Here is a 22,396-nt window from a genome sequence, read left to right on the forward strand (position 1 = left end):
ATTTTTATTTTTATAACCATTTTATTATTATTAAACTGTTAAAATTTCAAAGAGCAAGTGATTGGCGTTTTTCACAAGGAGCTACCCTATTCTTCCTCTCAGAAGATGTGGCTCACCAAAAAGGAGCTGTACTTCCCAGAGGCGCAGAACATCCATGAGTCTTCTATGGGATAAATCCCAATGTCTCTGCTGGAGAGCTATGTACTCAAAGCTCTGCCAGTGAATGCCAAGCTGCCATAAAATCTCTCCGTGGTCTTGTGAGGCTCCAAGAGCTCACCTGTGTCCCATCGGGGCTACAGGATCGGACCAGCCTCCATGTCTTGGTGCCAAAATATTGGTATTCCCAATATTGAGGATGGGATGTGCTTTGGCTTGTCTGGACCCTGCTGCTGAACCAAATAGTGGCCACTGTGGTGTTTCACCCCAGAGACACTTTTCGCTAGATGGATGTTGTAGCTGGGTACGTGGAGACAAGTCCAGACATGCTGGAGCTCTGGTGGCGGCAGGATGGAACTTCCTCTCCTAGAGGGTCTGCTTCCTCAGGATTCCCTCTGCTGGAGAAGCTTTTAAGGCTATGGTGAATTAAAAGCATCAGTTCTGATGGAGGGTTTTAATCCAGAGCTTTTATTCTGGCCCGCAGGCCTCTGAATCTAGCAACAGCTCCAAGAGAACTCTTCGGACTGAGTGGTTCCTCAACCTTTTTCCCCAGGGGAGCAGAGGGGGGAAGGGATAGGGAGCCAACCAACCAGGTACAGGAGCAGAGGTCTCAAGGGGCACAGGACACCTGGATGGCCGAATGCTTCCCAGGGGTAGAGGGCATCTTTTCAATCTGCCCAATCACTCAATGCCTTCTGGAATTCCAGGAGTGACAGACAGTTCTCTGCAGGGGTCAGAGTGGGGAGAGGAGAAGTGATTGACACACCTGGGCTAAGCCCAAATACCTCCAAGGTGGCATCACACGGGAACACAGTCTGAAGACTCAGTTTACCTGGACTGTTTTACCACAAGGATTTAAAAAGAGCCCAATGATTTGGAAGAGGAAGAATCCTAAAGGATTGGTACTGCAATATGCTGATGATTGCCACTATAGGACACGTGAAAGCACAACGCGAGCCACCTGCTATTTTGCAAGGTAAAAGAGAAAGTTTATTTTCTGACTCCAACTTTTATACTTTTCCAAAGGTGACAGTGGATTGGAGAGTGAATGGGCCACCTCTCCAAAGACATTGGACAAACCACTAGTACATCAAGTTTCTCCACCCCCATGAAGGAATGCAAAACAATATGTTGTTTACAGAAATTGTGTGGGAAAGTTTTCCAACAGAATGTAAACTCAGAAGGCTTTAGAAAAACTTAAGAATCAGGGCGACATCTCAACCTTTTTAGTTTAAAAGAAAAGGAAAAATGAATAAGGTTCAGTGTCTGTTCATGGAGGAATCATCAGAGTGATCACCCGCCGTCGTATTCAACTGAGTCATCACTCAACGATCCACCCATTCGATGCCTTTCAGTTTGGTCACGGCTTCTATGTTGCCCGTTTGTCGGATTCTGTCTCTGCGGTTGCAGATCAGGACGAACACACTTTGAAGATACCCAGCATACCCCAGTATCTGTGGACACGCAAGCATACCCGCGCCCCGAAGCGATAAGGTCATAGGGACCTTCCCATTGTTTGGTGACTAAATTCTGCACTCGAACTTTTGCTTGAGGCTGATGTGCCTCGTCTGCAGCCTGCAACGAGAGATGATGATTTAAAATGACAGGGTTTTTGAATTCTGCTGCACTGTAAGATGATTGATGGTGTACAATGCTTTCTCCAACCGACTGTGCGGGGTCTCACCCTGCATTCCCCATTTTTGTTTTTGAAGAACCCGCTTCAGAGTACCATGAGCGCGTTCTACAATAGCTTGGCCAGTTGGAGAATGGGGGATACCAAACTTGTGTGACACACCCCACAACTGCAGGAACTGCCGCACCTGCTGCGATGCGTAAGCAGGACCATTGTCAGTTTTCACAGCAGAAGGTATGCCCAGAATGGCAAAGGCCTGCCTCCAGTGGGCAATGACATCACGAGCCTTTTCTCCAGTGTGAGCGGAAGCCCACATCGAAGAGGAGAACGTGTCCACCGTGACATGCACATACTTGAGCCGGCCAAACTCGGCAATCTGGGCGACATCGGTCTGCCAAAGCTCCAAGGCCCTAAGGCCTCTAGGATTTACCCCTGCTGGTAGAGGTGGAGCAAGTGCATGGCAGTCATCACAGGACTCAACAATGCCACGAGCCTCTGTTGGCCTCAGCTGAAACTGCTTCTGCAGAGTATGTGCATTCTGATGGAAAAACCCATGCGATGCCTTGGCCTGTGCGAGTGTATCAGGCTGGGGTGCTACCCACGCCAGATTAGCCAACTTGTCAGCCCTCGCGTTACCTTCTGCTACAAACCCTGGTAAATTGGTTTGACTTCTCACATACAGAACATAAAACGGATGAACCCGGGCCTGAATAGCACACCACAAGGTCTTCAGTAAATGAAACAAGGCAGGGTTACTGACCTCCTTCAAAACCGAGTGACCCAACCGCTGTGCGATGTCAGCCACATAGGCAGAATCCGTGACCAAATTGAAAGGTTCCTGGGAAATTCTCTCAAATGCCATAACAGCGGCCCTCAACTCAACCAATTGGGCCGACCCATCCTGATGACCTTTCAGAACCTTCCACTCAGATCCGTCCTTCCAAGTAACAATGGCCTTTCCTGTTTTCCCCAAACCGTCAGTAAAGACGGTGGGTCCTTGCACGGGTTCCTGACTATTTTTGGGCCACAAAGAGATCTGCGTAGATTTTGCCACCTGCAGTAGCTTGTGGCTGGGCAAATGATCAGTGATCTGCCCTGAAAAATTTTCTAGTGCACTTTGCAGGGACACACAGTGTGCAAAGCTCCAGTCAAAGTCCTCCCGGAATACCGGGAGTATGATCTTTGCAGGATCCGCACCGATCCATTGCAAACACCGTTGCCGGCATTTGATTATCAACCGAGCAATCAACTCAGCCAATGTCGTTGCCGTCTTCTGCGGCTGATGGGGCAGGAAAACCCATTCCAAGATGTGCAAGGGATCGGACCATTTGTCACTCCATTGACCAATGATACCTGTGGGATGCGAATCTGGAGTGGTAACGAACACAGTGACATCAACGGAAAGATCAATGCGATAAACCTGACGGGCAGAAACAGCCTGCTGAACCTCCTCCAGCACCTGACGTGCCTCAGGGGTCAATGTGCGAGGTGATTTTAAATCAGAGTGTCCTTTCAACAGATCATACACAGGCGACAGATGTGCATCGGTTAGTCACAAGTATGGACGTAACCAGGTGATGGCACCCATCAGTTTTTGAACATCATTCAGTGTCTTCACCGAGTGTGCAAATTGCACCTCCTGGTGTTGGATTGTCCGTTCCAGAATTTTGACCCCCAAATACTTCCAAGAAGGTTGCTGTTGAACCTTTTCTGGAGCCACCTGCAGCCCATGAGCATGCAAAGCATCGAGCAACCGAGGCTGAATCCTCAGCAGCTCATCCTGAGTGGACACAGCCACCAAGATGTCGTCCATATAATGATACAGACGTGTATCAGGAAACTGCTTGCGAACTCCAGACAAAGCACGAGCCACATACCATTGGCATATGACCGGGGAATTGCACATCCCCTGTGGTAGAACTTTCCATTGATATCGCTGTGCAGGCTCATCATTGTCAATTGCTGGCACCGTGAAGGCAAATTTCGGTCTGTCATCAGAATGCAAAGGAATTGTAAAGAAACAATCCTTCAAATCCATGATGAAGATCGGCCAGCCTGCAGGAAGCATGGTAGGCGATGGCATGCCCGCCTGCAATGTTCCCATGCCTTCCATGACGGCATTGACCTTCCGGAGGTCCTGTAACAACCTCCATTTCCCAGACTTCTTTTTGATGCAGAAAACAGGGTTTTCCAGGGACTGTTAGAAGGCTCCAGACGACCCTGGTCCAGCTGCTTCTGCACCAATTTCCGAAGGGCGATCAGTTTATCTTGAGGGAGGGGCCACTGGTTTTCCCAAACAGGTGTATCCACCAGCCACCGTATACGAGGCGTAGAACACTCTGCGCCCTTCACTGCAGTGGCCCTCATCAAAAACCCGTCCCGATGCGCACCCCCCATGCACACAGAACATCCCTTCCCCAGAGGTTAGCAGGAGAAGAAGTAACATAAGGCCTAATCCAGGCCTTCTGTCCCTCTGGGTTTGTGACCAGCATGGACCGCTGGCTCACATAACACCGTGCTGTTCCCCCCAGGCCCGCAACAGACGTCTCCGCTGGATCCAGGGGCCAGTCCGGAGGCCAGGCAGCAAGGGAGAGAACCGTGACATCAGTGCAGCTGTCAAGGAGCCCGCGCAGGCAGATATCTGGTGGTGTTGCACCAGGGATGGACAGGGTACACAGCATCTCGGGGTGGTCTTTGGTCAGGACAGCAGTCCAGTGAACTTGAGGCGGCCCAGTGGATCCAAAACCACCATCACCTCGCAACCAGTCAGCCGTCCTGTGAACAGAAGACTTAAAAGGCACAAGTTGAGCAAGCCGTGTCCCTTTCGGGATCGTAACGGGGGGGGTGGGTGTGGAAACCATTGCACAAATCTGCCCTGTGAAGTCTGCATCATGGAGACCCAGGTGCACAATGATGCCCTGAAGGGTGGCACTAGACTTCCCCATGAGGAAGGCGCTCATGCCTTCACCCAAGGGACCAAAGGCGTCCAGGGGAATCTTGTGCACCTTGCAAGAGTCTAACACGACTGTTGCTCCTGTGCAGACATCCACACCTGCTGACCCACAGGTGCTGACGACAAGCTGGCCGAGCAGACCTCCATGGGCTCTGGGGTCTGGAGAGGAACTTGTGTCTGAGCGCGCCCTCCCTTCGCGCTCCGCTTCCCGTTTCCCCGGCCCGTGAGTGCTTGGCCATTAACATGAACAGTCGCCTTGCAAACATCTGCAGGATGGCCTGGCCTTCTGCACCGGCCACACACATACGAGGGAATTTTTCCTTTCTGTGCTTTCTTCCCCCGTTTGGTGCTCGCCTGAGCAGCACCCCGGGGCTGCTGCCAGCCCTGCAGTGCTGCCCAGAGTGGCTGCGCAGCAGCAGCCTAAGCATCCACCTTCCGAACCGAGGGGCCTCGGTCTGCACAGGCCGCTGCCATCTGTGAAAGTGTAGCCCCTTCAGGAAGAGCCTGTATGACTCTCTTGCATTCTGCGTTGCAGTGGATCCTAGCAAATCTCGCGAGGACCATTCGCCTTAGCTCAGGTTCTACCACCTGCCACTCTACCGAGGCAGTCAACCTTGATGCAAAGCCCATGAACCACTCATCGGCCCTTTGAACAATAGTCAGAAAGGGTTCCATCGGAGCAGCCATTTCTAAGGTCTGGATCACAGTTGCTAAGCCTAACGTCCTGCACTGCTCAAGCACAAGAGGATTGTATCCAGCCTGCCCCTGAGGATCAACATAATTGCCTCTGCTGTTGCCTTTATGAAAGACAACGGCGACCTGGTTACAAGAAGACAGCACGGCAGCCCGGCCTCGCCCGGGCCACTCGGGCTAACGACAAACACGCTGACACCAATGTGGTGGACGGTCGAAAGCCTTTATTATCTTATCTCATGGGTTTAAATAGTCTTGGGGGACTTTGCTACGTCAGAGGGGGGTTGGTAGGTTCTCTAGGGTTAGTCGGGAGTGGAAAACTACTGGGTTAGGTGTGGTTACATGCTCTGGGGTTAATAGATAACGTGAGGCAGGGAGAAGGGGGAAGGGTCTCTCTTTCCGTCACATCCCGAGATCTTCCGTTCGCCTGTCCCTATCTACCACACTGTGCCCATCAACATGTCAGTGATAGCTACACGTCTGGGATCCTGCTGCCCCCGCGTAGCATTCTTCCGTACTGCGCTGGCCACTAAAGCAGCCCACTTGTCCTCAAACACGTCAAATTGCACAGGGTTAAAAAGAGCCTGAGCCATAGAACGAATATCGGAAGGCGTCAGCACGTAAGCAACAAGTAATCGGATCGTCTGCATAATGTCATCAGACCCAGCACCATACTGTGCAACTGTGTCTTGAATTTCCTTCAACACCTTAAATGAAAAAGGCTGATGAGTGTTATGAGTAACACCCCTAAGCACAGGGAAAGCCTGAGGGCCCCCTGGTAAGGCTGCATCATCCACCGTGTCGTGTCCCGTGGACTCCGGGACAGTGGCAGCCCCTGGGCAGCGAGGCGGTGCAACATCACTGGACACCACACCCCCCGCAGCATCAGCAGAGCCAGAGGAGCCTTCCCCTTGATCTGGCAGGCTCCGTGAGGGGCCGAAGTCGCACATCTCCTCAGCCTTATCCAGGACCTCCTGCCAAAACCGCCCGTGGTCCTTCGGACGCACGGTCACCTGGCAGGCGGGGAGGGTCCACAAGGTCGACTGGGAGGATCCGCGGCCATGGGGAGTCACTGGTCTCCCGCCAGCCGCGTCAGCAGTCTCACTAAAGGTGAACACCCCAGCACCCCGCTGTGCCGCAGTCCCGGCCCCCGCGGCAGGCAGGGAAGGTAGAGCCGAACCAGACGGTGCCCCAGCGGTGCCGTCTGCAATATCAGCAGAGGGCACCGCGGCGGGCGCAGGTGGAGGCGCAGACCACAACCGCAGCGCTCCCATCCCCCGGGACGGGGGAAGGGCGGGGCGCAGAGGGAGACGCGGCGCGCGGAGACACGTCACCGCGGGACGACACAAGGGAGTCCGGCATGCCCCCAAGAGCGTTGGACCCGCGCCGCGCAGCCTCCCGGTGGGCACCGCCCCCATCAGGCAGGATGGGACGGGCTGCCCGCCTGCCGGGGGGAGTCCGATGGAACAGTGACCAACGCCCCGCCTTTGGCGGCCCCCACCGCCTGCGCATGTCCGGCAGGCCGCGCAGGCTCAGGGATCGGAGCCGACTCCTCCTCGGAAGATGAATCCGAGACCGTGCCGGGTAAACGCGCCCGCGTCTTTTCCAGGGAAAATGTAACACCACAGTTCGGGCAATGCACCATCACCGAACCAGACGCAATCCGAGGCAGGGGCTGATCCACGGGCCCCCGTTCACCCCCGAGCGCCGGGAAGGCACAAAGAGAAAGTGCTTTCCCGCCCAGCCCACTACGCCCGCGGCGCGGGGCCGGGCGAGGCGGCCGAACCGACTCCACCGACCGGACGCTTGGAGCCCGTGGGCTGGGAGCCCGAACCACCCCAGAGGAGGAGCCGCCTTCCGGTTCACTCCCCCGGGGGCTAGGGGAATCAGGGCCACCCCACAGAGACTCGGGTTCCCCAGCATCCGCATCCGAGACAGACAGGTCTCCCAGAGAAGCCCGAGAACCGCCAATCTCAGACTCCTGCCAAATGGCATCCAACCTCTTAAACAGCATCATCAGTGGCCCAACATCTTCAAAACGATTATCAAGCAGGGCATCCATGAGTCGATCTCCCATGGGAGACCAATTCTCCCAGGAAAGGGCCTCAGCAAGACTGGGAAAGAATCCCTGTTCCCTTGCCCATAAAAACAGCCTCTCAAAATCATCCCAATAAAAAAGAACGTGTTTCCGCTTCAGCACCTCCTTCCAAACGTCCAAAGCCACAGACTTCTCCCTGATGTCCTCAAAGCTCTCCATTACCAAAAACAGCAACAGGCGAAGCTTCGAACAAACAGAAAAGCCTCACCAGCGTATTTCCCAGCTTAAGCTGCAATACACTTTGGCGGTCACCAGATGTCGCTATAGGACACGAGAAAGCACAACGCGAGCCACCTGCTATTTTGCAAGGTAAAAGAGAGTTTATTTTCTGGCTCCAACTTTTATACTTTTCCAAAGGTGACAGTGGATTGGAAAGTGAATGGGCCACCTCTCTAAAGACATTGGACAAACCACTAGTACATCAAGTTTCTCCACCCCCATGAAGGAATGCAAAACAATATGTTGTTTACAGAAATTGTGTGGGAAAGTTTTCCAACAGAATGTAAACTCAGAAGGCTTTAGAAAAACTTAAGAATCAGGGCGACAGATGACATCTTACTAGCAAGTGAAACTAAGGAAAAGTCCATGGAATGGATTATAAATATTCTAAATTTCCTAGGTCAAGAAGGCTACAAAGTATCTCAGGAAAAAGCTCAAATCATGAAACAGCAAGTTACCTACCTAGGGTTTGAAATAATCCCAGGACAGTGGAAATTTGGAACAAAAAGAAAAGAGAGCATCTGCCAAGTACCCCAACCTGCAACTGCCTGAGATTTGAGAGCACTCTTGGGCGGGATGGTCTTGAAATAAGGAGGCCCCTGAAGGCCTGAGAGTGAACATGCCATCTATAACTTAAAGGCATCCCTGAGGTCTAACAAAGCCCTTTTAGCTTTTTGTACATGAACGACATCACCTTGCTGTCGCTGTCGAGGCAGGACGGGAATGAGAAGACTCACTCAGAAAGCTGCTGAGAGTAAAACTCTGATTTATTTAAAATATACTGCTTTTTTATACAGAGCTTCGCAAAGGCAAAATCTATTGGTCCTGAAGTGAAAACAATCTATACCATTGGTACAGAGTGCTTGACGCACAGTGACAGAACTTAACTATAAACAATGTGAGAACAAGAGAGATAAAGAATTATTTATATTCTCTCTAGTTCTTTCCCAGGCATCTGCCTTGCTAGAAACTCTCAGTTTCTTTTCTTTGACTGAATCTGAGTCTTACAACTTGCCCTTGTAGTTCTGGCTCAGAAGGGAACTTCAAGAGGCCTTTTTGGTACTTTTCAATATAACTCAATAATATTAGCCAGGGGTGGACCAGATGCTTGTGAGCTGTAGCAGCAACTGTTCTCCTCATTCAAGAGGCCAGGAAATTGACTTTGGGAAACAAGACAGTTGTGTATACTCAGCACTCTGTAATCACCATATTACGACAAAAAGGGGGGCATTGGCTCTACCTAAGCCATATGCTGAAATATCTGACTGTTTTAATGGAGCAAGTAGATGTGGAGTTGAAAGTAACCACAGCAGCAAATCTAGCCCAATTCCTTAACACCCTGATGCAAGGGAATGAACAGCTAACCCATGATTGCTTACAGATTCAAGTCAACCAGACCTACAAGAGGCACCCATTGAAGACACAGAGATAGAGTTCTTTACAGATAGAAGTAGCTTAGTGCAAGAGGGAAAATGAAAAACTGGCTATGCAGTAGTCATGACAACCAAGGTAATAGAAGCTGCACCGCTGCCCACAGACACCCACCACAGCCCAAAGGGCGGAGCTCATGGCATTCAAAAAGCCCTGGAATTGGCAGCAGGAGAAAGGGTGAATATGTGGACTGGCTTTAAATATGCTTCTAGCATGGTTCATGCCCATGGAGCTATATGGAAAGAAAGAGGTCTATTAACAGCACAGGGTTTCTGATCAAATATAAAGAAGAATATTGTAAGAATATATAAGTATAAGTAAGAATATATATGTAAGTATATAAGAATATACTGCACTGCAAAGCACACCAACATGGGAATTCCCAAATTCATATAGGAAATAGATGCATATAAAACTGCATGAGAGGTTGCACAACAAGGCATCCTGGAATTAATACCTGAGAAAGCTATTTCACTTCCAGAAGTAAGCCCTGGATATAATCAAAAAGATTTAAGATTAGCTAATTATCGAAAGGCCCAAAATAAAGAGGGTGGATGAATAGTAACACCTAACAATCAGGTTATAGTCCTACAACAACTGATATTGTGAATTGCAAAGGAACGAACTCACTGCAAAATCGATGTTAGGGTGTCTAGTCTATAGCTTCAGATACTTAGTGTCCATATGACAAAAATTGTTAATTCTGTTTAAAAATAACCCTTTGAATTTAAAAAGACTGCCTCCAGGTACCACTAAAGGAGGAAACACTCCTAGAGATTACTGGTAATGGATTTTTTTGAACTACAACACCAACAAAGATACAGGTATCTCCTAGTGATGCTAGATACCTTTTCCAGGTGGCTGGAAGCATTCTTCTGCCATAGTAAGGCTAGGGAAGTCACCCAGGTACTCCTCAAAGTGATGGCTTTTTCCCTGGTCCTAAAGTCACAAACCAGACACAGTTAGGTGATAAAATGTGGTTACCTTTATAAGGATCCTTATAGTGCACAACACGCTGGAATACTCACTGAAAATGCACCAAAGATGCACACTGTAGCATAAAGCAGGCACAATTTCATGTTTAGTAAATTAGCATAACTGACAAGAATCCCCAATTAGAGATGTAGGTGATGAGGTAATTCCCCCCTGGTTTGACCCTTTTCTGAAAACCCCCCTTCAGATACTAACTAAACTTTGTTTATGAGAAAGTGCCTCAGGAAGCTAGTTTTAACCTCTGTTCCCTGAGAATTTAACTTTGGTCTCCAGGCAACTGGAACCATTTGGGATGTGCTTTTTCTGTCTAATATAGTAGGTGAAATGCTAGCTACCAATCTGTGTAGTTATACAATAATATGCTACAGAGCTACAAATATATATGAGGAATATAAAGAACATATAAATGCAAAAAGGCAAAAATCAGTTTGGCATCCAAAGAGATCATACTCAGGTTTGGAGTGCCTATAAGGATGTCATCTGATAGAGGAAGCAGTTAGATATTAATTGGCATTTACATACTCCATGGAGACTGCAATCTAGCAGATGGGTTAAATGAATGAACCGAACTTTAAAAAGAAAAACTGAAGGTGAGCCCATATTAGTTGATGTTTGGGAAACCATATTCTGTTACAACTTTCCCTGGATCTGAAGAACAAATTGGGAATCAAGAAACAGAGCAATATTTAGCTTTGTTGGGAAAATCCTAGAATGAACTGAAAGGTTTATCATTCTTTCAGAACCTCTTACCCAAGACACCCCAGTTCATTCATTTCAGCCCAAGGATCAAGACCCGGAAATCAGAACCACTTCAGGAGCAGTGGAAAGGACCTTATCTAGTTCTGTTGACTACAAGAAAAGCAGTGAAAGTGAAAAGACTGAATTCCTGGATTCATTGCACCAGAATTAAGAAGCCTCTGGACTCTTAAGTAGAAAGATATCACCATCACATGGATTCCTGCTGTATCCCGCTGGTTCTTCTTCACCCTGGTCTTCTTGGTGGTGGGGGTCCCCAAAGTCATTCCTCTGGAGGTACTGCTTTTATACACTCCAAGTCCTGGGAATCCACAGGGTGTAAATACTGTTCCCAGAACTTGAGATGGCATGTGCATAAGCACTTGCTTCCTTTTCTACGGTATGCTTCAGTGGGAATTTTTGTCCGGATGCTGACCAAACCTTTACCTCCATTAGGCCTGGATATAGCTCCTTCCTGCTGTGCCATCTGTGCTTAAGTTCCATTGTGGTGGCTTATCTTATGGGAACATATATTGGAACATGTAACTGCATTCTTTAAGTCCTCACACCACCCTGTGGCTCAAACATTGCTTTTCAGAGACTTTTCCTCAGTTTGCAGGTTGTTCACGGGGATGATGGAGATAGTGGATCATAGGAGAGAAGACAGGAGAACAGACAGAAAGAAATAGGTGTCAGTAACACAAATAATCATACAGCATACAATAGCTATTCCAATAATTAAAAATATAAATCCAATTGCAATCATCAACCCAATTCTCATTGGCTATTGCCCCCACCCCATGAGTCCCAAGCAACAGAACATGAACATCAGCCAGGTGTTGGGGCTAACTCCTTGAAGCCAATTTTGGGTTGGGGTGATTGGAAAAGTTCTGATGTTTGAATAGCCATTGTCATCGCAACAGGCTCCCAGCCAGGTAATAATTAGCATAGACTCCATGTATTACAGAAGGCTGATCAATATATATTTTTATTAAGAAACCCATTGCTCTTTTATAGACAGTTACGATACAGGTATGTTACAGTGAGCTCATGGGCACCCTGTGCCCCCCTTCCTCGGGACCCTGTGACTCTGATCAAGATAACCCCTGGATCCTCCTTCCTGCCCCAACGGGGTTGGCGGAGAGCCAGGAAAGCCCACCCTGTCCAAAACCTATATAGACCCCTGAGATTTCCTGTTCCCCCTCTCTTTTGCCCCGCTCTCCCATGGACACCACAGAATAAAGAGAGCTGTACCAACCAACACCCTGGGGTAAGAGCCTCTTTTGAATATTTATCCCTCTCCTGGTATTCCTCCCCTCACAGCCCCTTATCTCTGAGCTAGTCGGATTCTTCGGGGGGCTGCGTGGAGGGGGGGGAAAAGAGAAAGAACAGGAAATCTCAGGGGTCTATATAGGTTTTGGACAGGGTGGGCTTTCCTGGCTCTCCGCCAACCCCGTTGGGGCAGGAAGGAGGATCCAGGGGTTATCTTGATCAGAGTCACAGGGTCCCGGAGAAGGGGGGCACAGGGTGCCCATGAGCTCACTGTAACACCGGTAGACCTAATTGCGCCTCCCATCCAAACACCATCACCATTGGCTAATTAAGAAACCACCCTTTGGTAAACAAATCTCCATAACACATTCCACATGTTCACGATACCAGGTGCAGCAAGTTAAGATAGGAATTGTTTCTCATTCTTTTCTCTGATCTTCTCACAGCTGTCCTGGGTTGACTATATGATGCTTTTATCCCAAATCGTCTGTTCTGTTTATGCTGAATAATAAGTTTTGCACCTTTAAGACTTGTTCTGAGAGGGAAGGGGGAGAGAAGAAGCGTGCAGTTTGTTTTCAGAAAACTGCACTCACTCCTCCACATTCCTGCTCCTGGACTGTGTTATCTGCAGATGGACAGACAGCAGGATAGAGCTCTCCTTTGCTTTTAGTTAGTTTTAACTAGCTGAGGCAAAGAAGTTCCCTGGACTGTGGTTTATTTCCTTTTCTTTGAACCTGTTTAAAACTGCTCTGGACTGAACACCCAGAAGAGCACTGGCAACTCGCACCTGTGGCCCAGTGGGCTGGGCCTGGGCCACGGCATGTCCAGCACCAGAGGGACAGATAAGAGACTGAGTGAGCCGAGCTGCAACCCAGGGAGGGGACTTTCTGAGTTTGTCTCTCTTTTGAAGCGGCAAGAGGTTTTATTGTTTAATATTGTTTAGGTTTTCTTGTTTAATAAACAGTTTTTTCCCCTTTTCTCCAAGGAGGTATTTTTCCCGAACTGGTTGGGGGAGGGGCCAAATTAATCTGCTTCCTAGAGGAACCCCTTTGGGGGTTCTCTTCCAAATTTGCCCTGAACCAGGACAACAGCCTTTCCCAGGATGATGACTAGGAAAGTTGTGTTTCTCTCTGTGGCCAGAGCTGCTGCCACAAGCCATTTCTTTCATTTTGGCTCAGACTTTTTCAGTTGATGCCATTGCATTGTGAATGCTAACACAAAGTTCAGTTCCACTAAGATTTAACATTCCGCATATCCCTTGTTCCTTTAATAATAACCTAACTCCAACTGATTTTGAAAAACCATTTTTGACACTTGTTGGACTTGCAAGTTAAGCTCTCTGAACACATACCTGGTCCAATTACTGAGGGCATGTACCTGCTATGTGGTTTTTTCCAAGTCCCATTTTTGTGCTGTAATAACTATAGAAGGTGTAAAAAATACTTCAAACCCCAAAGCTATCTTTTGCTCCACCATATAATAATCTGGGGCATGTATATTACTGATCCATTCATGGCTTTGTTCAGAACTTAGTTTCCTCCATGTCCTTCCTGTCTATGAATAATGAAAGACGATTTGAGCAAATGGATGGGAGTACTATCCTCCACCTTAGACCAGTGTGATGAGTTAGGAACATCCCCAAGCTAATCCAAGTGGTACACTATAGCTGTTTGTCTTGAAGTCCAGGTGTCTATCAAGTACATTTGGGGCTTGAAATTAGCCATAGAATTACACAGCAGCTCTTGATTTTTGCATCCCATTGAGGGGTATCCCCAACAAATACATGTCATGTATCAAGACACCTTTTTTCTTAACCAGCCATGACTCAGGAGGATCTCCATGTCTCATAGTAAATTGATTATTTTTGCACACTGGAGCAAGTGTGAATGGGTTTGTGGAGGGAGGAGGTGTGTTCATGTAAAATAGGGCTCTTTCTTGACTACATCCATATATAGTTGGAGGAATTTATAGGCAATGTTCTTGTCCCACTGGGTAATTCTATACACCATGAAAAATTAAATTTTGGCATACAAAGTTCTCATGCAAAATACAAAAATGTTTTCATACAAACACATTTTTACATCAGGCCTATACTGTATTCCCCAGGGGATAGAGTTGTGATTTAAACTTGACACAAAACAGAAATTGTGTCTTTACTGTTGGTGGGGTCATAAATGAAATTAATTCCCTTTCATATTAATTGTTGCTATTCTCTTAGGACACATGGTAGGAAACACAAAAGTACATTAGACATGTTCAAGTGAGAATATAAGTATTTAAAAAAATCATTACAGGTCTTAAGAGCCAGTAAAAGGCTTTCCTGTATTTTATCCATGTCCCATTTGCAGTCCATGGCTGCCCCTGCTTCTTGTTTAGGAAGGGTAATTCAGCCATTTCCCAGGTAATATCTTCTTTTGTTTTGTTAAAATAATTTAGTTCACTCATTAATATCTCAAAAAAAAATTAGCTGAATCATCATAAATTGAAAGCATTCTGAGGCAGAACTGGGGAGGTGTCTTGGTTTGAAAAGACAGGTGTCTGCTAAGGAAGCCAGGAACCTCCCCTGAACTGGAAACTGGAAACTCCCTCCCTCAAAATTGTTATAAATTTGAAATTAAGAGGGACTCTCAGGCAAAGACATGGGAGCAGGAATAACACTTGTTTATTAGGGAAGAAAAAAAAAAAACCAAACAAACAATGCAGTAATACAAAACAACACTGACAGAGTCAGAAGATGACCTGACACCCTGTTGGTTAGGATGTTGGTAGCAGTCCAATTGGAATGGTGGCTGCAGTCCTCCTGGAGTGAGAGATATGGTTCTGTTGAAGCAAGGATCCTGTAGAAGGGTGTAGGTTTCTTCTGAAGGCCCAGTGGTGGTGTAGATGGGCTTGGTCTTCCTCTGGGAATCCAGTGGAAAAGGCTAGCTGTGGTCGTCCACATCTCTGATTATATCCAAGTAGGAATGCTTGACTCCTTCCTCTGGGCAGAGCATCTCACAACGGGATGATGTAATGTGCCCCCTCTTGACAGAGTGGCCAAATTATTATTTGTCTCCTTAAAAAGGAAAAAGCCCAGAAGTTTTTCTCCTCAATTTGGTAAAAAGACACCTCATAGGACCTTTAGAACTTCCCCTCAAACCTAGGAATGCCAATTGGACAGAAGCCAAAAGGTCCTGCCTAAGTAATTCATTAGAAAAATAAGAGAAGAAAAGAAATAATCACTTTTGTGGAGTGTTTTCAGCAGGAGCAAGAACCTCTTGGCCCTGGCTTGGATTTTCTCTGTAAGAGCTTTGTTATTTTGCCTTTTATTAAAACTTTTCTGTTTCCAACACTACCTCAGAAGCCATCATGCTAATTTTATGTCAGTTGAGGTAGCTGAGCTATCTCAGGTGTGATAGGTTTTCTGAGAGCTCATAAGACCAGGCTCGAGGAGAAAACATATCACCCAGTGGTTGGCCTCGATTCTCCCCAGGCACCTTCTGCTAAAGGCTCCAAGACAAGCCATTGTTTCCAGCTGCAGAGTAGAACACATTCTTCACCTCTGGTCCTGTCCTGACAGGGGCAAGGGCTACCGCATGAGCGATCTCCTGCTTGATCTGGTCAAAATCCTGCTGCTGTTCAGGGCCCCAGTGGAAATCGTTCTTTTTGCGGGTGACCAGGTAGAGAGGGCTCATAATCTGGCTGTACTCAGGAATGTGCATTCTCCAAAAACTTATGGCTACTCGGAAAGCTTGTGTTTCCTTCTTGCTGGTCGGTGGAGACGTTGTGGTGATCTTGTTGATGACCTCAGTGGGAATCTTGATGCCGTGCCTTGGTCGCAGTAGAAGTGAGCGGCACTGGCTGCTAGCGAGTTGCGAGCTCGCTTTCCCCGAAGCACATGTCAGGAGCGCCCCGCCCCCCCCCCCCCCCCCATCTCTGGCATGCTCCGGCAGAGGGTGGTGGTTCAGTGGTTCAGCCGTCAGCTGTGGTCCCTTACCGACAGAAGCGGCCAATAAGAGTGGGCCCACGTTGAAGGACCAAGGTGAAGGATGAGGGGGCAGTGGCACAGGTCACAAAGTGTAACAACTCGAAGTAAAGGCAAGGCAAAAGGGTGAGATGAAATATCTAGCCCCCACAGCCCCCCAAAGTTACCAGACTAGCCCAGATCTGCGAGGCCTTGGGGGGAAGTATTTCAGGAGCAAGGCAAAAGACTCCAAAAGAGGCTCCAACCCCCAATGTGGTCCAAGATGTTTATTCCAGGGGAGGAAGAGGGAAAGAGAGCGAACAAGGAAGGGACAGAGCCTTATCTAGGATCCTGTACAGGAAAGGATACTTGTCTCCCAGCCAAATGGGTCAAGAAAGGAAGGAAGGGTTAAACAAACACGGTCCCAGCTACAGGAGTGCCTGAGGAGGGAAAAACCATTCCCCAGAGCAATACAACATCTCCCCCTTATTTGTTTAACAAGGCTACAGGAAATCATTAGGTTCATTTTGACACCGAGTGGGGGTTTTCCCACCACCTACAATTAGTAGGGAAGTCAGACTGCTTTAGATTTGCCAACTCTATGTGGTTGACTTCTGAGGTAGAAGGTATGAGACTTTTGATAGCTTTGAAAATCAAGCGACGTAGGATCCCGAACGCTATGGTTACAAGGAACAGAATAACAAAAAAACCCAAAATTGATTGAACTATAGAAATCCACCACCCTATGAATCCCCAGCCCTTGAACAGTTCTTTGAACCAATCCTCAGATTCTTGCTCCACTTGTCCAATCAGGTTGTTCATGCTTCGAAGGGCAACATGGATGTTTGGAACTTTTGAAGTCAGGTCCATGCAACAGAGTCCTTCAAATTCCTGGCATTCATGTCCATGCAGTAACAAAAGGAAATCTATAGCAGCACTATTTTAAAGCGTGGCCTGTCTGGTAATTTCCTCGTCTTCTAGGATAGAGCTGATGCTGACGGATGTCAAGTTTGCCTGCTTGACCACCCAGCACTCTAGATGGCCCAATTCACCTTGAGCTTTGGCTGCTGCAACCCACAGAAAGAACAGGGACACAGCAACTCTTTTTGACTTAGTCCAATGAAAAATTTCTGAATTACAATTTGGGTGCAAATCGTCCACACTCCTTTTTTGAATTTTGTTTGCTGATTTGTTTTTGTGAGTCCATTCACCAATTAGAGTTTGATTGGGTGTCAATACGGACAGCCTCCCTATGGTACATGGCCCTCCTAAAAGCCGAGAAGGAATTCCTGCCCGTGCCCGATCCCCACAAATCAAGAACAGTCCCTTAGGGAGGCTTTTGGGACTTGAGTGAGATGGGTTGTCTGCTAATATATGGCTTGTGTTCTGACACCACCTCCTTGCAGTAAACTCCTCACGATATTGTTTTATGATGTGGTACTTGTTAGTGCTGGAATGTTTTGCGAGGACAAAAAAATGTATGCAGTAAGCTGCAGGGGAAGAACCCAATAGCACTAACTCTTGGGGTTCCTGAGCTATCTGGGGCAAACTTCAAAACCACTCCTCTAAGGGTTTCATGATCACCACAGTTTGCTTCTTGTGATCTTTGTGTGGTCGGGGGGTGTGCGATTCCGGAATTTCGTTGGACCTATGTTTGTTCAGGCCTGCTGGAAATTCCACAGCCTGACATGGAATTCCTACCAGACAGGTGTACATAGGGTCCTTTGCTGCTGCAGTGGACAAGCAAATGTTTTCCTGCTGTAGTGTCTGTGCCAGGGTCACCCAGACATTTTGAAGTGCCCGAGGGACAATCCATCCATCTGCCTCACTGTTCAGCAATAGCAAGATGACAACTTGGATGGGGTTCATCACAGGGTTGAGTGGGAGATAGTTTTTCTCTAAAAAGGAAAAACAAACATTTTTAAAACACGTTAAAGGTTTCTGTTTTTGCTGGAAGGAATTCGCACCTAGGAAAATTCTCTTTCTTCCATCCAGCTGTGTCTTCTCTTTGAAGCATCGGCTACTTGCTTCTCATCCCCGTCTTCTTGAGCTGGATTTTTGGGGACAAAAGGGTTCACCCACTTCCAGGGAATCCACCGAGGGCCTGAGGGAGTAACCACACATGCATAGCCACTACCCCAGGTCACGAGTTCATAGGGAACCTTGGTTTCCCAAGTTTCTGGATCCCTAATCAAGACTGGTGGACACTGAGACAATTTGAACTAATTGCCACTGTTAAAATGACATACCACTGGTGGACTCATGTTCTCAAATGAACAGTTCAGAAAATTGATGGTAAACATGGCTTTACAGAGCTTCTGCTGCGGAGACATCCACACAGTTGAACTGCTCTGTCTAGCCAAGACCTGCTTGAGCGTCTGGTGTGCACGCTCAACCACAGCTTGACCTGTGGGGGAGTGAGGGATGCCAGTCTTATGTTCCATTCCCCACTGCTGGACAAATTCTAGGAACTCCTTGGACACATACGCTGGGCTGTTATCAGTTTTGATTGGTTTTGGAATGCCCAACACTGAAAAAGCTTGCACTAGGTGCTGTTTGGCATGCACAGCCCTTTCTCCTGCATGGGCAGAGGCAGACATTGCACCTGAGTATGTGTCAATACTTACATAAACATATTTGAAGCAACCAAGACTAGGAATGTGTGTGATGTCTGTCTGCCACATCTCACAGCTGCCAAGGCCCTGGGGGTTAACCCCCATGCCCAATGATGGCATGGCCTGGAGCTGGCAATTAGGACAGTTGGTCGCAATGGCTCAAGCCTGACACCGTGTTAGCTGGAACTGATGGATCAGACCTGGCACATTTTGATGGTAATGGTGACCCAGCTTTGCCTGTTGGAAGTCGTCAGGGAGACGTGGTTTTTCAACTGGTGCAGCAAGGGAGTCTGCTTCGCGATTCCCCTCTGCAATCTCACCTGGCAAATCAGTGTGCGACCTCACATGCATCACAAAGAATGGATTCTCTCAGTGAGAGATTAAATAAATCAGCCTTGAGAGCAATCTGAAGAGATGTTGATTTTCTATTTCTTTGAGCACGGCCTGTTCTGCTCTGGACACTACCCCCGCCATGTATGCAGGGTCTGTTACCAAATTGATTGGTTTCGAGAACCTCTCAAAAGCTCTTACCACTGCAGCCAGTTCAGCCACTTGGGGGGATCCCTCCACAAGCTCAACATCAGTTTCCTAAAGCTGAGTCTGTGGATTACTCCAAGTCATCACCAACTTGTGGGAAGCCCCCGATGTATCCATATCCATGAACACTGTGAGAGCCTTGAGTGGTCTCTTACTCCTCTTCTCCTGAGGAATGAGGTAGAATTCCTCATTGAACAAATTGTGAGACAGAGAATGGACTGATATTTGTCCCCTGTAGCTGTCCAGAGATAATTGGAGACTGGTGTTGCTCTAGAGCAAATGCGCAAACATCTCCTTGGTCATTCTCTCAGGAGAGTTCCTCCCCTCCTTAGAAAGTCTGACTGGAAGGTGAATACATGCAAAGTCACAACCAGCCAATTCACACAGTCTCATCCTGGCCTTCCGAATCAGATGAACTATCAACTCTTGTAGCTCAGTGATGGTCTTGGATCTTTGGTGGGAGAGCAAGACCCACTCTATGATCAAGAGTGAATCCTTCTGCCCCTCAATACATTGGAAAATCAAACCATGTGAATGTGGCAGCTTTTCTAGAACAATTAAATGAAAATGCATGTTCGGCTCACAGTGATGTGCCTGCCTCTCTCAGAAGGCCTTCTGTACCTTTTCGATTGCTGTCTTTGCCTCTGGGGTCAGTTCCCTGGGGGAGGCCAGCTCCCTATCCCCCTTCAATAAATTGAAGAGTGGGTCTAGGTCCTCATTTGTGAGGCCTAGCCAGGGTCTTACCCAATTCAAAGAGCCACACAAAGAGTGGAGGTCCACTAGTGTTTTGCGATTGCAATCAATTTCCAATTTCTGTGGAACAATGGTCCTTGCAGTGATTTCCAAACCCAGGTATTTCCAAGGTGGCATCCTTTGAACTTTGTCTTCCTGCAACTGAAATCCAGCAGAGGTTAAAACCTTAACCACTAGGTCAAGCGTGTGTTGGAGTATAGAGTCATTGGGGGCACACACAAGCACATCATCCATGTAGTGAAGGATGATGGCGTCCTTTCTCTCCGCCTGTACCGGAGGCAGTAATGAGACTATGTATTGTTGGGATATGAAAGGACTCGATTTAAGACCTTGAGGCAAGACCGTCCAGTGATAGCGCTTCTTTGGGGCTTCCCGATTGATGGTGGGAACCGAGAATGCAAACCATGGGGCATCTTCGGGGTGCAATGAAATTTGGAAGAAACAGTCCTTTATATCTAGGACGGCCAATTGCCAATCTCGAGGGAGCATTGTTGGACTAGGCATCCCTGGTTGGAGTGGTCCCATGTCCTCTATAATTTTGTTTATTTCTCGGTGATCATGGAGCAACCTCCACTTGTCCTTCCCCAGTTTCTTTATTACAAAGACTGGGAAATTCCAAGGGTTATCTGTCTCTTGTATGTGTCCTGGAGCCAATTGTTCCTCCATGAGCTCCTCAAGTGCCTCAAGCTTCTCTTTACTCAAAGGCCACTGTGCTACCCACCTTGGGGTGTTATCCAACCACTTTAACTTGTGGGTAGGGCGCTCCACAGCGGCTAGTTCCAAAAATCCTGGGGTGTCTTAGGAATGACCAGTTGGACTCCCCACTGGGACATGGTGTCTCTCCCTCACAGGGGGGCCTTATAGTCTGCAATAAATGGACGAACACTTGCCAATTTTCCATCGGGTCCCTCAATTTCCACAATGCTTTTTGAAATCTTTGCCAATGTGGTTCCTCCTATGCCCTTAAGTTTGCCTGCCACAGGTTGCGATTCCCAATGTGATGGCTACATGGTCTTAGGTATTACTGTGATGTCTGCACCCGTGTCTTGCACCCCCTCCACATGAAGGTGCACTGACCCATGGGCCAGGTTGCAAGTCATTGAGGGTTTATCCTCTCCCACCACCTCTGCCCAGTAGACTTCCAGTGATTTTCCTTCTGCTGTGATTTCTGCTGGAATGGGAATGTCCTGGGCCAAAACTTGTCCCTTTTCTAGGTAGAATGGTGGGTGCATGCAGCATGCCAACAACTTTAGGCCTGTTATCTTTCCCTTAGTGGTCATGTCATGGGAGCTACCTCAGTCTCCAAGAGTGTGTGTGCTGTGTCCCAAATAACTAAATACTCACTGTCCAGTCCCATGTGGTAAAACGTCAGGTCCTGTGAGATGTTTGACAGGTCTACTATAATGACTTCACAATCAGTAGATCTGAAATGAAAACCTTTGGTAGTCACGAGCTGAAGTCGGCCTAGCAGCTGCCAAACCTTGTTAGTTGAACATTTGACTTTTTTTTTTTCCTGCCTCCCCTGCCACGGCTCCTGTCCTCCCCCTTATTTGCTGAGAGAAAGATATTTGCCTGTGTGGGTCCTGCAATATTTATATCTTTGCGCGTAGTTGTATTAACAGCGGGTACGCGCTGTAAATTCAGGTTTTTTTGCTTGTTGAACTTTTTCTGTTTCTGGTTTAGGGGGCAGGTTCTGGCAAAATGTCCTGGTTTCTTGCAACTGAGGCAGATGATGTGCTGCAGCTGGTCTGGTGACATTGGTTGCCTCCTTGGATCTGGAACCACAGCTGCCGCAGGCTGTGGGTGTGCCAATCCTGTATTTCTGTCAGGAGTACTGAATAGTTCTGCTTTCCTGGTACAGGCTTCTATCATCTGTGAGAGACTAGGTGTTGGGTCAGGGGGAAGGCTGAGAATAGTTCTGCAACAGGTCTTATTAGCATTCCTCTGAGACATTTCTTTAATCAGTTCTGCATGCACCACTGGATCTTGTACTTGTCTCTCCACTTGTGTTTTTAGATGGTCCACAAACTGTAAGAAATTCTCTGAAGGAAACTGTTTAATGTTAAGGTAACTGCCCTTTAGCTTCAATTGTTGGTAGCTGATAAAACGTTTTTTCTGCAACATTACAGATCTTATCTAAAACTGACTTAGATAACACTCGAGTTTGTTTTTCTGGACAGTGCCAATCACCTTCACTGCACAGGTGGTCTTTCGTAATAGAATTACCATCATTGTCCTGTGCTTCTCCAGGAGTTTGTTGAATCTCCTTTAATACTGCTGTTAAAGCCATTTTCCACCTGCCTTCCCACAGATCATATTCTGAGGGAGTTAACAGGCATCTAAACAAATCTTTGACATCCCTGGG

Source organism: Taeniopygia guttata, chromosome W (genome assembly GCF_048771995.1).
Source record: "Taeniopygia guttata chromosome W, bTaeGut7.mat, whole genome shotgun sequence".
NCBI lineage: Eukaryota > Metazoa > Chordata > Aves > Passeriformes > Estrildidae > Taeniopygia > Taeniopygia guttata.